Genomic DNA, 13,139 nt, shown 5'->3' with positions numbered 1-13,139 from the left:
TGCAATCCTAGTCCAAGGCACCGGGGAAAATATATTCTGCAATGCCGTATCCAGGCATTCTTCCTCTTCCTACCCTTCCTATTCCCCCTCCTCATCCTCCTCCTTGTCCTCTTCCTCTAACTTCACCTCCTTGTCCTTGTCATCCTCTCCCTCTCCCTTCTTCACCTCCACATCCGCTTCCTCCTCTTCTTCCTCCTACTTCTTCACCTCCACGTCCTATTCTTCAGCCTCCTCTAATTCTTACTTTTTTCACTCTTCCTCTTCTTGCAAAGTGAACTAATTATGTAAAACAGTTTTCACATGAGAAAGTGTGCCAGAGAGTTGGCAAAATACTGAAAATAATAGCAATACATGTGTATAGATTTGCTAGGAGTGTGTTGATCATTTGGAAATTGAGTGTAAAGCATGAATTGTGTTTACAGTTCCGCAAAAAGAGTGTTGTGCAGTGAATTGTGCCAACAGTTGTGCAAAGTGTGTGTTACAAAATTGCAAACTGAGTGCAAAGCAGTGTTTGTGCTTTTAGTTTTGCGAACTCAGTGAGTGGTTTTGCTATAAGTATTAATAGTTTTAGAAATTGTGCTATAAGAATCACGGTTGTGTTTAAGCATTCAGAAAAAACTGTAAATGCAGAAATAAATTATGAGATGTACAAATAGGTAAATGGATCACAAATGGAAAAAACACAATTCTGAGTCTGAAAACCTTTAGTATGTTTATGCATGCTACATGACTTCTAGCCTGTCCTTTTAAAGAAACATGGCTTATTTCTCACTATCACAACAACTGCAGAGAAACGGACCATGAGCAGGATGCTGGCGATCATGAACAATGACCGCCACCCACTTACACAGCACGCTCAATAAGCAGAGAAGCATGTTGAGTGGCAGACTTCTGTCACTGTCATGCTCAACAGACAGGTTGATGAGGTCCTTTGTCCCCAGGGCCATCCAACTTTTCAATGCCACACAAAAGGGGAGACCTACACAATCTGGACTGTCATATATACATCTTATAACTTATTCCCTGTTATATATTGTTCTTAAAGTATATTATTTTTCTTGTTTGTTTGTTTGCTTGTCTTTTCATAGTTAATATTTAATAATAAGCAACGTTATTGCACTGTTCAATCCCTGCACTGTTCACTTTTGCAATACCACCATGCCAAGCTGACAGCATGTTTGTGTTAGAGGGAATGGAAGGATGTATGTGTGTCACGGTGACAGCATGTGTGTGTTAGAGGAAATGGAAGGATGTATGTGAGGTACACTATGTGCTACGGTGAAAGCATGTTTGTGTTAGAGGGAATGGAAGGATGTATGTGAGAATGTATGTGAGATATATGTGTCACGGTGACAGCATGTTTGTGTTAGAGGAAATGGAAGGATGTATGTGAGGTACACTATGTGCTATGGTGAAAGCATGTTTGTGTTAGAGGGAATGGAAGGATGTATGTGAGAATGTATGTGAGATATATGTGTCACGGTGACAGCATGTTTGTGTTAGAGGAAATGGAAGGATGTATGTGAGGTACACTATGTGCTATGGTGAAAGCATGTTTGTGTTAGAGGGAATGGAAGGATGTATGTGAGAATGTATGTGAGATATATGTGTCACGGTGACAGCATGTGTGTGTTAGAGGAAATGGAAGGATGTATGTGAGGTACACTATGTGCTATGGTGAAAGCATGTTTGTGTTAGAGGGAATGGAAGGATGTATGTGAGAATGTATGTGAGATATATGTGTCACGGTGACAGCATGTTTGTGTTAGAGGAAATGGAAGGATGTATGTGAGGTACACTATGTGCTACGGTGAAAGCATGTTTGTGTTAGAGGGAATGGAAGGATGTATGTGAGAATGTATGTGAGATATATGTGTCACGGTGAAAGCATGTTTGTGTTAGAGGGAATGGAAGGATGTTTTTTGCTTGTTCATGTTAAAGTGAAACAAAAGGAAGGGTATCTGCATGAGCTGCATATGAGGAGGAAGTGGCATCACATGAACACACACACACACACACACACACAGATAAGTGTGTATGTGGATACACACACAAAAGACGTGAGTGTACTGTATGAGCACACACAGAATAATACACACACACATACACACACACAAAGAGATAAGTATACACACATACACACAAATTCTGGATGTGGCTAGGATGGTATCAGAATGTTAAGTTGGTGACATTTCACAATGTGATGGGTTTCCCCAGATCACATCATATATGTGGATTCTAAGAACAACAGATGAGTGTGTTATGCGGACACAAAGTACACGGGCACACACGCACGCACACACACACATACACACACACACACACACACAGTGTGCAAGCTAACGTTGAAAGGTCTTCAGGATATGAGTGCTCTAAGAGAAGAAGTAGATACTGAGAAATTGATGCATGTCACACCTCTGAGATAAATAATGACACACTGAGTGTTATCACACCCTCAGTACGTACCAGGAAAGTCCACACACACACAATGTCATCACGCTCACGCTACATACCACCTTGAATTTCCCCTGGGGCTCAATAAAGTATCTATCTATCTATCTACCAGGAAAGTTATTTTGCGCTATATTTACAGTGGCGGAGCCAGAATTGTTATATAGGGGGGGCCAGGCTGAGACCATTAATCACATTGGGATGGCAAAAGAAATCAAAAGCATCTAGATGGTTGTTTTTATTTAGCCTCCAAAAATTGGCATGACCTGATAGCAGTAGGCCTGCCACCATTCATACCAATGACATGGTTAACAGGAGCAGGAAAAACTCCATAAATGTAAATATTAATGAACCTTTATCATCTTAATTTGTTCCCCGTGTCCTAGATAGTAGGGAAGATTATGTGAAAAATCGTTACACGGTGGATAGAAGCATGCAATTTGATAGATATGTTCCTTGGGTGATCCCAAGACATCCTCGAAGGGGTGCCTAAAAAATATCTCAAACAGGAAGTGAGAGTGTTTCAGCCTCCATCTTTACAATACATTAGCCAAGGAGGGACATACCGTACTTGAAATTCTAGCTCTGCCTTTCACGTATGTCGGTCAGTTACTGAAGGACAGAGTTGTGTTCGTGGCTGCCAGGAAACACCTAACGTTGAATCACCTGATGATCTTTGACTCTTCATACGGAGATAGAAGACCACGTTAGCATTATCTTGAACTACATATCTTGTACAGTATTGTTGAATAACGTTAGCACTGATAAGTTGCTCACAACAACATTATTCATATTTATAAGTATTATAAATTACTAAATGCAATTTACAAATATTTTTCTAAAATACTCTAAAGTAGTGTATGACATCTTGTAACATCAGCTAGGACATTTATGGTGCGGCTTCTGTAGCTAGTAAATCGCACTTGCAGTGTGTGTGTGTGTGGGGGGGGCATGTGGGCATGTACATTGGGGCTCACGGACATGCCCCCAGAGTGGAGCGCTGTAGCTGCCTGGCTCCACTAGCTGCTGCTTGTATCAACTCGAGCCAGGTAAAAACGATTGTTTTCGTTTTGTTTCGTACCAACAGTACTCGGTGACCTCGACAAACATAGATCTATGTGAAAACTCGCCGGATTTCTCCTTTAACACGCAATAGTTTTTAAACGTTTTGGGAGGAGCAACCCCGAAATTTGGGCGTTTCTTAACTCTTGCATGCATTCTTCCATGGCTTAGGCACCTTCCCAGCTATGCGCTCCGGAGGGCTGTATTAAGGTCGAGCGCCACTACAAGGTAAAAAAGCATATTGTTCCATGTCGGCAGTAGGCCTAGTTCTAAATACACGTAGGCTACACAGAATGTTACAAATTAACATTACAGTATCAAATTTGGTGCTTAATATGCTGATATAGCTTCATGTTTTCCCCCATTACAGTGTCACACGGTGGCATATCCCGACATTACCTTATCCATGAGACTATGTTAAATAGTCGTACCCGTTATAATCACCCGCTATAAACCCGTTTCGATATTGGAGCTTACCGACTGCGCATCTTCAGTTTTAACTTACATGAAGTCATAATCCCAGAGCCTACTTCGTTTGAATCTGTCCATTTTTTTCATCAAGTCATATCAACCTAAATTAATGAGGTGGTGGATCAGTCTGGTTCTATTTTAAATAAATCACGCCTCTTTCATATGGCCGCCTTGATTTCGAACTTGCACACTGTGGGTGTGACAGAGGCGGTAATGGGAGAATACGCATAACACAGAGGTGCGTAACTGAAGTGCGTAAAATGATTTACGCACGAATGGGAGCATTCCCCCCTTAGAGTACCAAGATTCCTAGAAACACACACATTCTTTGGAATTATAAGTAAATCAATGCTTGGTGACACTGTCGGAAAAAAGTTTATACTTCTATGACAACAGTTGTATTGGAAAATTAGTAGCTTTTATCTTTGTAAAGTTTTGCTTGAAAAAACAGTTAATTGTCTTTCTCGGTGCAAAGTGTCTCAGGTTGTAGAACTTCGAAATTGTTCAACGTGAAAGTTCAATGTGTTTACTGTTTTGCATACAGTACAATACGCATGTTCACTTACATCAAAGTCCTTCTAGGCAAGTCCCTCCACTCGGCGGCCATTTGACAACGCTTTTTGGGCACTCGTCGGGCATCCATTTCGGCAGAAATGCGTGTACACAAGGCTTCACGACACCAATCTTGCTCCAGCGGCGAGATCACAACAGATGATTGGCACGATGTCGCTGGACTTCTCCTTTAACTGTAAATGGGGATGCTGATCACCTTCCTAACATTTTTCCGAGGATTACATTACATTACATTTGGCTGACGCATTTTTAACCAAAGCGACTAACAACATGGTAAACAGTTTAAGTTTTAGAGCAATTCTCAACAATATTAGGACAATTTAAAAAACATAAGAATAAGTACAGTAAGAATAAGTGCATCAGTGAGTGCTGTTTTTAACAGTTACGTGTCCGTTTAAGACGGCTGGTGAGTGCTAGGATCAGCAAGACTTGTTGTAAGTGTTGCTATGAGAGGAGATGTTCTCTAAAGAGCTGGGTCTTCAGGAGTTTTTTGAAAATGGAGAGGGATGTCCCTGCCCTTGTAGGAACTGGCAGTGTGTTCCACCAACGAGGAACAACAGATGAGAAAAGTTTGGATTGGCCTGAGCGTACCGGAGGTAGAGCTAGACGTCGTTCGTCTGAGGAGCGCAGCGGTCTGGAGGTAGCGTATGTCTGTATGAAGGCATTCAAGTAGGTGGGAGCAGAACCGGAGACTACTTTGTAGGCAAGCGTTAGAGCCTTGAATTTGATGCGGGCCACCATAGGTAGCCAATGTAGCTGGATGAGTTGCGGGGTAACATGTGCCCTCTTGGGTTGGTTGTAGACCAGGCGCGCCGCCGCGTTCTGGATCATCTGAAGTGGTTTCACTGCGCAGGCTGGGAGACCTGTCAGGAGGGCGTTGCAGTAGTCGAGTCGTGAGATGACTATTGCCTGAACCAGAAGTTGGGTGGCATCTTGAGTTAAGTAAGTCCTGATTTTCCGTATATTGTAGAGTGCGAAACGGCATGACCGGGCGACTGAGGCAACATGATCTGAGAAGTTTTGTTGGTTGTCGAGAACAACTCCTAGATTTCTTGCAGTCCTGGTAGGTGAAACAGACAGGGAGTCAAATTTGATGTTGATGTCGTGGTGTATGGTAGGTTTAGCTGGGAGGACCAGCAGTTCAGTCTTTGAGAGGTTCAGCTGGAGGTGGTGTGCCTTCATCCATGTAGCTATGTCGGAGAGGCAATCCGAGATCCGTGCTGAAACCAAGGAGTCATCAGGTGGAAAGGACAGATAGAGCTGTGTGTCGTCTGCATAGCAGTGGTATGAGAAGCCATGCGAACGGATAATCTGTCCCAAGGAGGTGGTGTAGATAGCAAAGAGAAGGGGGCCCAGTACTGAGCCCTGGGGGACCCCTGTGGTGAGATGGTGAGGTGCAGATAGCTGACCAAGCCATGATACGTTAAACGAGCGTCCTGTGAGGTAGGATTCAAACCAGGAGAGAGCAGAACCGGAGATTCCCATGTTAGCGAGTATAGAGAGAAGGATGCGGTGATTAACCGTGTCAAAGGCAGCCGATAAGTCAAGCAGAATGAGTACTGATGACCGAGCGGTCGCCCTGGCTTCTTTTAAGGCTTCTGTTACAGACAGCAGAGCCGTTTCGGTAGAGTGGCCGCTTTTGAACCCAGACTGATTTGGATTCAGAAGGTTGTTCTGTGAAAGGAAGTCAGAGACCTGTTTGGAGACTGCTCGTTCAATGCCTTTGGATAGGAAAGGCAGGAGTGAGACAGGGCGGTAAGTTCTCGACTTGAGCAGGGTTGAGAGAAGCTTTCTTAAGTAACGGTGTTACCCGGGCCATTTTGAACGCTGTTGGAAATGTGCCGGAGGTTAGCGAGGCATTGATCACGTGTGTGATAGCTGGTGCGATGGTCGGGCTGATGGACTGAAGTAGGCTCGTAGGTATAGGGTCCAGCGAGCATGTGGTAGGACGGCTGCATGTCAGGAGTCTAGATACTTCATTCTCGGAGAGAGGCGTGAATGCTGAAAAAGATGATCTAGCAGTCCCTAGAGGTTGTAAGAGTGCAGTATCTGAGTCAGATGCGTTGAGTGGGCATGTAGAGAATTGACTGCTGATTGCCGCCACTTTGTTTGTAAAAAATGAGGCGAGGGTATCTGCAGTAAGGCTGGATGGAGGAGGAGGCATCTGAGGGTTGAGTAGCGATTTGAAGGTTGAAAAAAGCTTTCGAGTGTCTGTAGCGCTGTTGATTTTGTCATTGTAGAAAGCCGTCTTAGCAGCAGTGATGCTGGCTGAGAAGGAGGTCAGGAGTGTCTGGTAGTTTTTGAGGTCATCAGTTAGTTTGGATTTGTGCCATTTCCTCTCCGCGGCTCTGAGTTTGGTGCGCTGCGATCGGAGGGTATTATTTAGCCATGGATGAGAGTGTTTGGATCGAGCTGGCCTTGTGGTAAGAGGGCACAGCTCGTCTAGACACGAGCTCAGTGTGGAGCAGAGCGAGTCTGTGGCCTCATTAACCTCCAGAGAGGAGAAGGTGTTGAGTGGAGGTAGACCGGAGGCAACCACAGAGGAAAAGTGCGTTGGAGACAGGTTCCGGATGTTGCGGCGGAACATGACCATCGGCTGAGGAGCCGGAGGCTGTTCTGTCAGGCTGACGTTGAACTGGATGAAGAAGTGGTCAGAAAGATGGAGAGGCGTCACCGTGAGGGTGTCTGTGCTGCAGTTCCGAGTGAAGATCATGTCAAGCTCTTTGCCAGCTTTCTGTGTCGGTGGGCTTTGAACCAGTTTGAGGTCAAAGGAGTGGATCAGGGCCAAAAAGTCCGCTGAGCCTGGGGCATCTAAGTGGATGTTGATATCGCCAAGAACAAGAAGCGGACAGTCATGCTCAGGGATGGAGGACAGCAGAGTGTCAAGTTCGTCCAAAAAGTCGCCTAGTTGGCCTGGAGGGCGGTAGATGACCAGCACGTAGAGTTTTGCTGGGGCGATCACTGTGATGGCATGGAATTCGAATGAGACATATTTGTTTGAAGGCAGTAGCGGGGTGAATTTCCATTTGTTGGAGATCAGCAGGCCCGCCCCACCTCCTCGTCCAGATGGACGAGGGGTGTGGGATAGTGTAAGGTTAGTGGAGAGTGCAGCCGGGGTGGCTGTGTTCTCTGGTTTGATCCAAGTCTCAGTGAGAGCAAGGAGTTCCAACGAAAGATGGTTGGCATAGCCACCTATGAAGTCCGTTTTGTTGACTGCGGATTGACAGTTCCACAAGCCCATGGAGAAAGAGGTTTCTGTAGGTGAGGACCGTTTAAGTTGCTGTAGGTTAAGGCGATTTCTGCCCCTTTTGGCATGATGCTGTTTTCGGCGATGGCCGGTGATAACAGATATGGTGGAATGGCACATTTTTGCCTTTGTCGGCGCCTGTGCTCGGTGAACTTGCACAGGTAAACTTGCTTGTCTTGACCGCGTCCGTCTTAAATGAGGACGGCTGGAACGAGGGCTGACGCTTCAGCAACAGCCTCTATTGTTATGCTGACAGGAATTGCACGCAGCTGTCCTTGTGTTTCACTAATGGTGAATCAGCGTAGACCGCCCTCTGACGTTCGCACAGCTTAGATTGTTCAAAAGGGTGTTAATTACTGTCAACTGAAAGTCCGCTCGCTCACACCGACCGAAACCCGCAGTTTCAAGTAGCCTCCTCCCTCAGCTGTTTCCAAACGCCCAGAGTCCAATTGTAAACAATTGGAGAGGATGGCAGACATAAATTAATTACGGCTATGGGCCCTATTTTAAACGACAGGCACATCTGGCAGTTAAAAGGTCCTCACACACAACACTTTCCGTCACTAGCCCTGAATGGCCACGCACATCAGCATCGTTTTGCCGAGGAAGGGGTGGGATATGTGTAGACAACGGCCATATTGGACAAACTAGCCCCATGCATTTCTATGGAGTATTTTTTGAGTGCTGTGTCTCCACATTAGAAAGTCTCTGCTTACATGTACCCATAATCCCCAGTCTCAATTAAAAAAAAATTACACTGAAATTCATCATTGTTCGTTTCAGAAATGTATTAAATGATCACTAAAATATGTTGTCATTATTTATTGAAATATATTTGTGTAATTACTTTATGTATGGTATTTATTTTGTTGGGTGTCATTCTTAAAGGGGGACACCATCGAGCAGGAGCGTCTTACAGTGAAAGGCTCGCTCGCGGGTAGAGGTGTTTATAAGGGCCTGGTCGTTAATCTATGTCTGTCAAAGTCTCGCGAACCCCTAATTGGTCTGGGCCCGTAAGCGATAGTTACCGACAGTTACGCCCCTGTGTAGAGATCACATGGTGTTGAGAAAAACAGTACAAATGAGAGAGAGAGAGAGAGTTGGAAATGTTGTTTTGAAGATAGACAGATAGAAAACAAAGAGAGAAAACATGAAGCAATGATTAGTGTCTGCGAATGAGGGACTGGCCGGGAATATAAAGGTTGGCACAAAGTTTGAGTTTGGTGCCAGATCGGGGTGCTTGTCAGCAAGCCTTGGGTGTGACGATATTTTGACTTTGTAGTCAAGTCCAAATGGGACAACCTTTTCAGATAAAACCAACTACATAACAAAAGCTACAGACAAACATAAACAAACAATATTTGTGTTTTTTTCCACTTTATCTTAAACGTGGGTGGTAGGGAACATGGAGAGAGTGAACAGACACTCCTACTAAAACAGCCATAACCTCAGTCTAAAGCTACTTAGATAGATAGATAGATAGATAGATAGATAGATACTTTATTGATCCCCAAGGGGAAATTCTCTCAGGTCTCAGTAGCATACAGACATCACACACAACATGCACTTACAGCAGAAAGAGTAAATATAAGTATATACATATAACAAAACTCCACTGTACAATAGAGACAGTAGAAGATAAGGAAAACTAAAAAATACTAAATATACTATATAAACTAAATTTAAAAAATCCACAGTGTGCTTAAGGATGATCAAGCATGAGGCGCTTGCAGTGGCAGGGCTGGACTGGGCCTGTGATTCTGTGTGCATGGTAAGGTGCTCAAGAGAGTGAGTGTCATGGTGAAGGTGCAAAAAGTAGTCCAACAGTGCAACAGTGCAAGAATAAGGTCTAGAGACCAGCATAAATAAATATGGAGAAATAAGAGAGTAATGTATAATGTAGACATGTTAGTATAGCTACTTAGTACTTAGCTACTTAGTAGGGCCCAATCCCATTTCTCATTCATACCCCTTCCCCTACCCCAAACAAAAACAAAACTTAGATTCACTTAACTCAGCTGCCCTTGTATTTTAAGCACACACTCAGCCAAGAGGCCCATACATCAATGCTAGTAGTACTGTAAGCAGGAGATAAGCTAAACCACTCAGCTTCTCTCCATCACAAATCAAGTTCAAAGGTTTTGTTTATGATCTCTAGTTTAGGTCTTGTTTATGATCTCTAGTTTGCTTTATATCTCACTAGTGTTTGCCTGTTATAGATGAACGTAAACCAATCTTCTCTGGTCCCAGATATCGTTAGGGAAATGTACTTCTGCATTGCGCAATGAGTGAGAATCTGATGTGTGCTGCTGATTTGTGGCTTTAGCTTGCGTATGACACCATCAGAAGGGGATTTTTAAAAACAGTATGACACTGACACATGAAGTCTGTGTGTGTGTGTGCACGACTGTCTAGGCGACTTCCTCTAAACAAAGCAGCCATAACAGATAACCATAACAGATTCAGATCATTTTTTCACTCTGCAAAAATGACAGTTTAAAAAATGTAAAAAAAATACAAATTATGGCTAGAGACAACATACACAATAAAAGAACAAAGACAGAGTTGAAGTGTCCTGTTGTGCATCATGTTGTTCAAAATGACCCACTAAATACCATCCTGGAAAGTTTAGACTGCTGTTTGAAATTTTAAATAAAAATGAATCAGCCTTTGCTGTCTTTTTTATTTTTGTTTGTCCCCAAGTTACCATCCAGCTCAATGTTGTTTTCTGTGCCTCCGAAAATGCCTTAGGAACGCCCATGTTTGTGTCTGCAGTTGAAAGGTTCTATAGGCTGAATGAATATGAATACATACACGCCTAACTGGCCCCTTGTCCTCAATTAGATCCCTTTGCATAGGGAGGTGCCGTTTTCCGCTGGAGAAGAGGCCCATATATAAGGTCAACATCACATTTAGGCGTGTCTTGATAACTACACCAAATTCCTTTTAGGCAAGTCCCTCCACTCGGCGGCCATATTGCAACGCTTTTTGGGCACTGATCGGGCATCCATTTCGGCAGAAATGCGCGTGTGCAAGGTTTCACGACACCAATCTTGCTCCAGCGGCAGGATCACAACACATGATTGGCACGATGTCTTCACAACACACCACATTATTGGCTCAATGTATTCACATGTCGACATTTTGCCATGGAAGGGGTGTGATATGCGTAGACAACTGCTATATTGGCGTTACAAGCTAAGCCTAGATGCCTTTCTATGGAGGATTTTTTGAGTGCTGTGTCTCCTCATTAGAAAGTCTCTCACTACACTCTTAAAACGATTTTTGTTTTTCGTACTGACAGCACTAGATGACCTCGAGTAACGGAGATCTATGTGAAAAATCGCCGGACTTCTCCTTTAACTGTAAATGGTAGATGCTGATCACCTTCCTAACATTTTTCCAAGGATGGCAGACATAAATTAATTACGGCTATGGGCCCTATTTTAAACGACAGGCACATCTGGCAGTTAAAAGGTCCTCACACACAACACTTTCCGTCACTAGCCCTGAATGGCCACGCACATCAGCATCGAAAATTTCGACTGACAAGCATCGGATAAATAAACTGATAAACAATGGAATTCTTATTGAGCGGTGGCAACAGAAATAGAATTGGAGAAAGGGAGCTGGAGCACACTGATTACTTGCAGTCTTTTATTTTGGTGCAAACAGACTAACGTTTTGACACAATTGTGTCTTCCTCAGAGTCAATGATGACCAGAGATGAGACACCTAATATATTGAAAACAGATCATTGGAACAATTCCAGGATCTCAGCTGGATTGGCTAAAATGTAACTGAGCTCAATTGTATTAAGATCGTCATGGTACTGTATAGGTTTAATTAAGTGCCTGTCATTTTAAGACGTTTGTGAGGAAACCCTTGCAATTGTAACACAGTTAAAAGGCTGCTGATGTGTGGGTGCAATTCATAACGTTTTCTACATAGTTAAAATAAAGGTTTGTACTTCTCCTTGGGACAAGCACTTTTGAATTTTGGAAAACACTTTTCCTTTTACATCGGGATTTTGCAAACATTCAGTGTCAGAGTCAATAAAATGAGCCCTTCAACGAAATTGACAAGCAGCTGTAAGTAGGCTAAGCATGCTAAATTCGACATCCAAACAGTATTCTAACGTTAGCTTTGAGATACTGCTTGATTGCATAACTTAACTTAGTTTAGTCTCCACAATGTAGCCTACTATGTTGTGATAAGACCTTAGCAGAGTTAACTTCAATGCAGCAGTTTTGAACAAATTTGCGCAGCATGGTCACGATGCTAAGCAATTTAGCCAGACGTCTTCTATGCAATGCTTCTATGTGGCAACAACAATCCTTCAACAATCGTGAATATTTTGTTAAATGCACATGCAGAGGAGGGGCAGCGGGCTACGAGAGAGAGCGGGGTGTTACAGTTCATAGAAAGCAGGACAAATTCAGTTTTTCGTTAATGCCTAAAGGATGATGCGTGGAATGCCCTACTTTAACTAGAAATATAATTGAATTTGAATCTACACGGTGGCGGCGGCCAAAGGGTTCTGTGGTTGTGTGCAGGGTTGCGTTGAAAACAAGGTGAATCTAAGTTTTGTTTTTGTTTGGTGTAGGGGAAGGGGTATGAATGAGAAATGGGATTGGGCCTTACTAAGTAGCTATACTACCTTGTCTACATTATACTCTCTTATTTGTCCATATTTTTTTATGCTGGTCTCTAGACCTTATTCTTGCACTGTTGGACTACTGTTGGACTACTTTTAAGTAAGTATAAGTATACTCTTTTGATCCCGTCAGGGAAATTTGGTCTCTGCATTTATCCCAATCCGTGAATTAGTGAAACACACTCAGCACTCAGTGGACACACAGTGAGGTGAGGCACACACTAATCCCGACGCAATGAGCCGCCTGCTACAGTGGCGCTCGGGGAGCAGTGAGGGGTTAGGTGCCTTGCTCAAGGGCACTTCAGCCGTGGACTACTGGTCGGGGATCGAACCGACAACCCTTGGGTTACAAGCCCGAAGACCTAACCAGTAGGCCACGGCTGCCCACCAAGCATAGTGAGCCATGCTAATGTCTGTGCAGGTGTGTGATGCACTTAACTTAAGATTCCAACAGAAGGTCCAGAACATCATTCTGTTTCACCTGACCTTCCACTACCAGGACTTCCTAGAAGATGATGGTGCCGCCTAATGTAATAACATTTTGTTTTGGGTTTTATTGTTTTTGTCATCTGACTGACTCTCTGTGCCCTTTGACCCTTTGTATTACCGAGATGTCAGGTCTTCCTAGAATAATGGTGGCGCCTAATGTAATAACATTGTTGTGGGCTTTGTTGTATT

At 43.6% G+C, this 13,139-nt stretch overlaps 2 protein-coding genes across 5 annotated transcripts in view; one reads left to right on the top strand and one right to left on the bottom strand.

The window, feature by feature from the left end:
• Positions 1-13,139, top strand: part of il15ra (interleukin 15 receptor subunit alpha) — a 35,424-nt gene that overhangs the window by 11,189 nt on the left and 11,096 nt on the right. The gene's annotated exons all lie outside the window — the stretch shown is intronic.
• rbm17 (RNA binding motif protein 17) overlaps positions 1-13,139 on the bottom strand; it is an 87,195-nt gene that overhangs the window by 66,178 nt on the left and 7,878 nt on the right. The window lies entirely within an intron of this gene.

Source organism: Alosa pseudoharengus, unplaced genomic scaffold (assembly GCF_046254945.1).
Source record: "Alosa pseudoharengus isolate Yale_2024_CS ecotype anadromous, Long Island Sound unplaced genomic scaffold, YU_APseudo_1.1 YU_APseudo_1.1_scf_20, whole genome shotgun sequence".
Classification (NCBI taxonomy): Eukaryota; Metazoa; Chordata; class Actinopteri; order Clupeiformes; family Clupeidae; genus Alosa; species Alosa pseudoharengus.
This window is presented reverse-complemented; position numbering and strand designations above follow the sequence as displayed.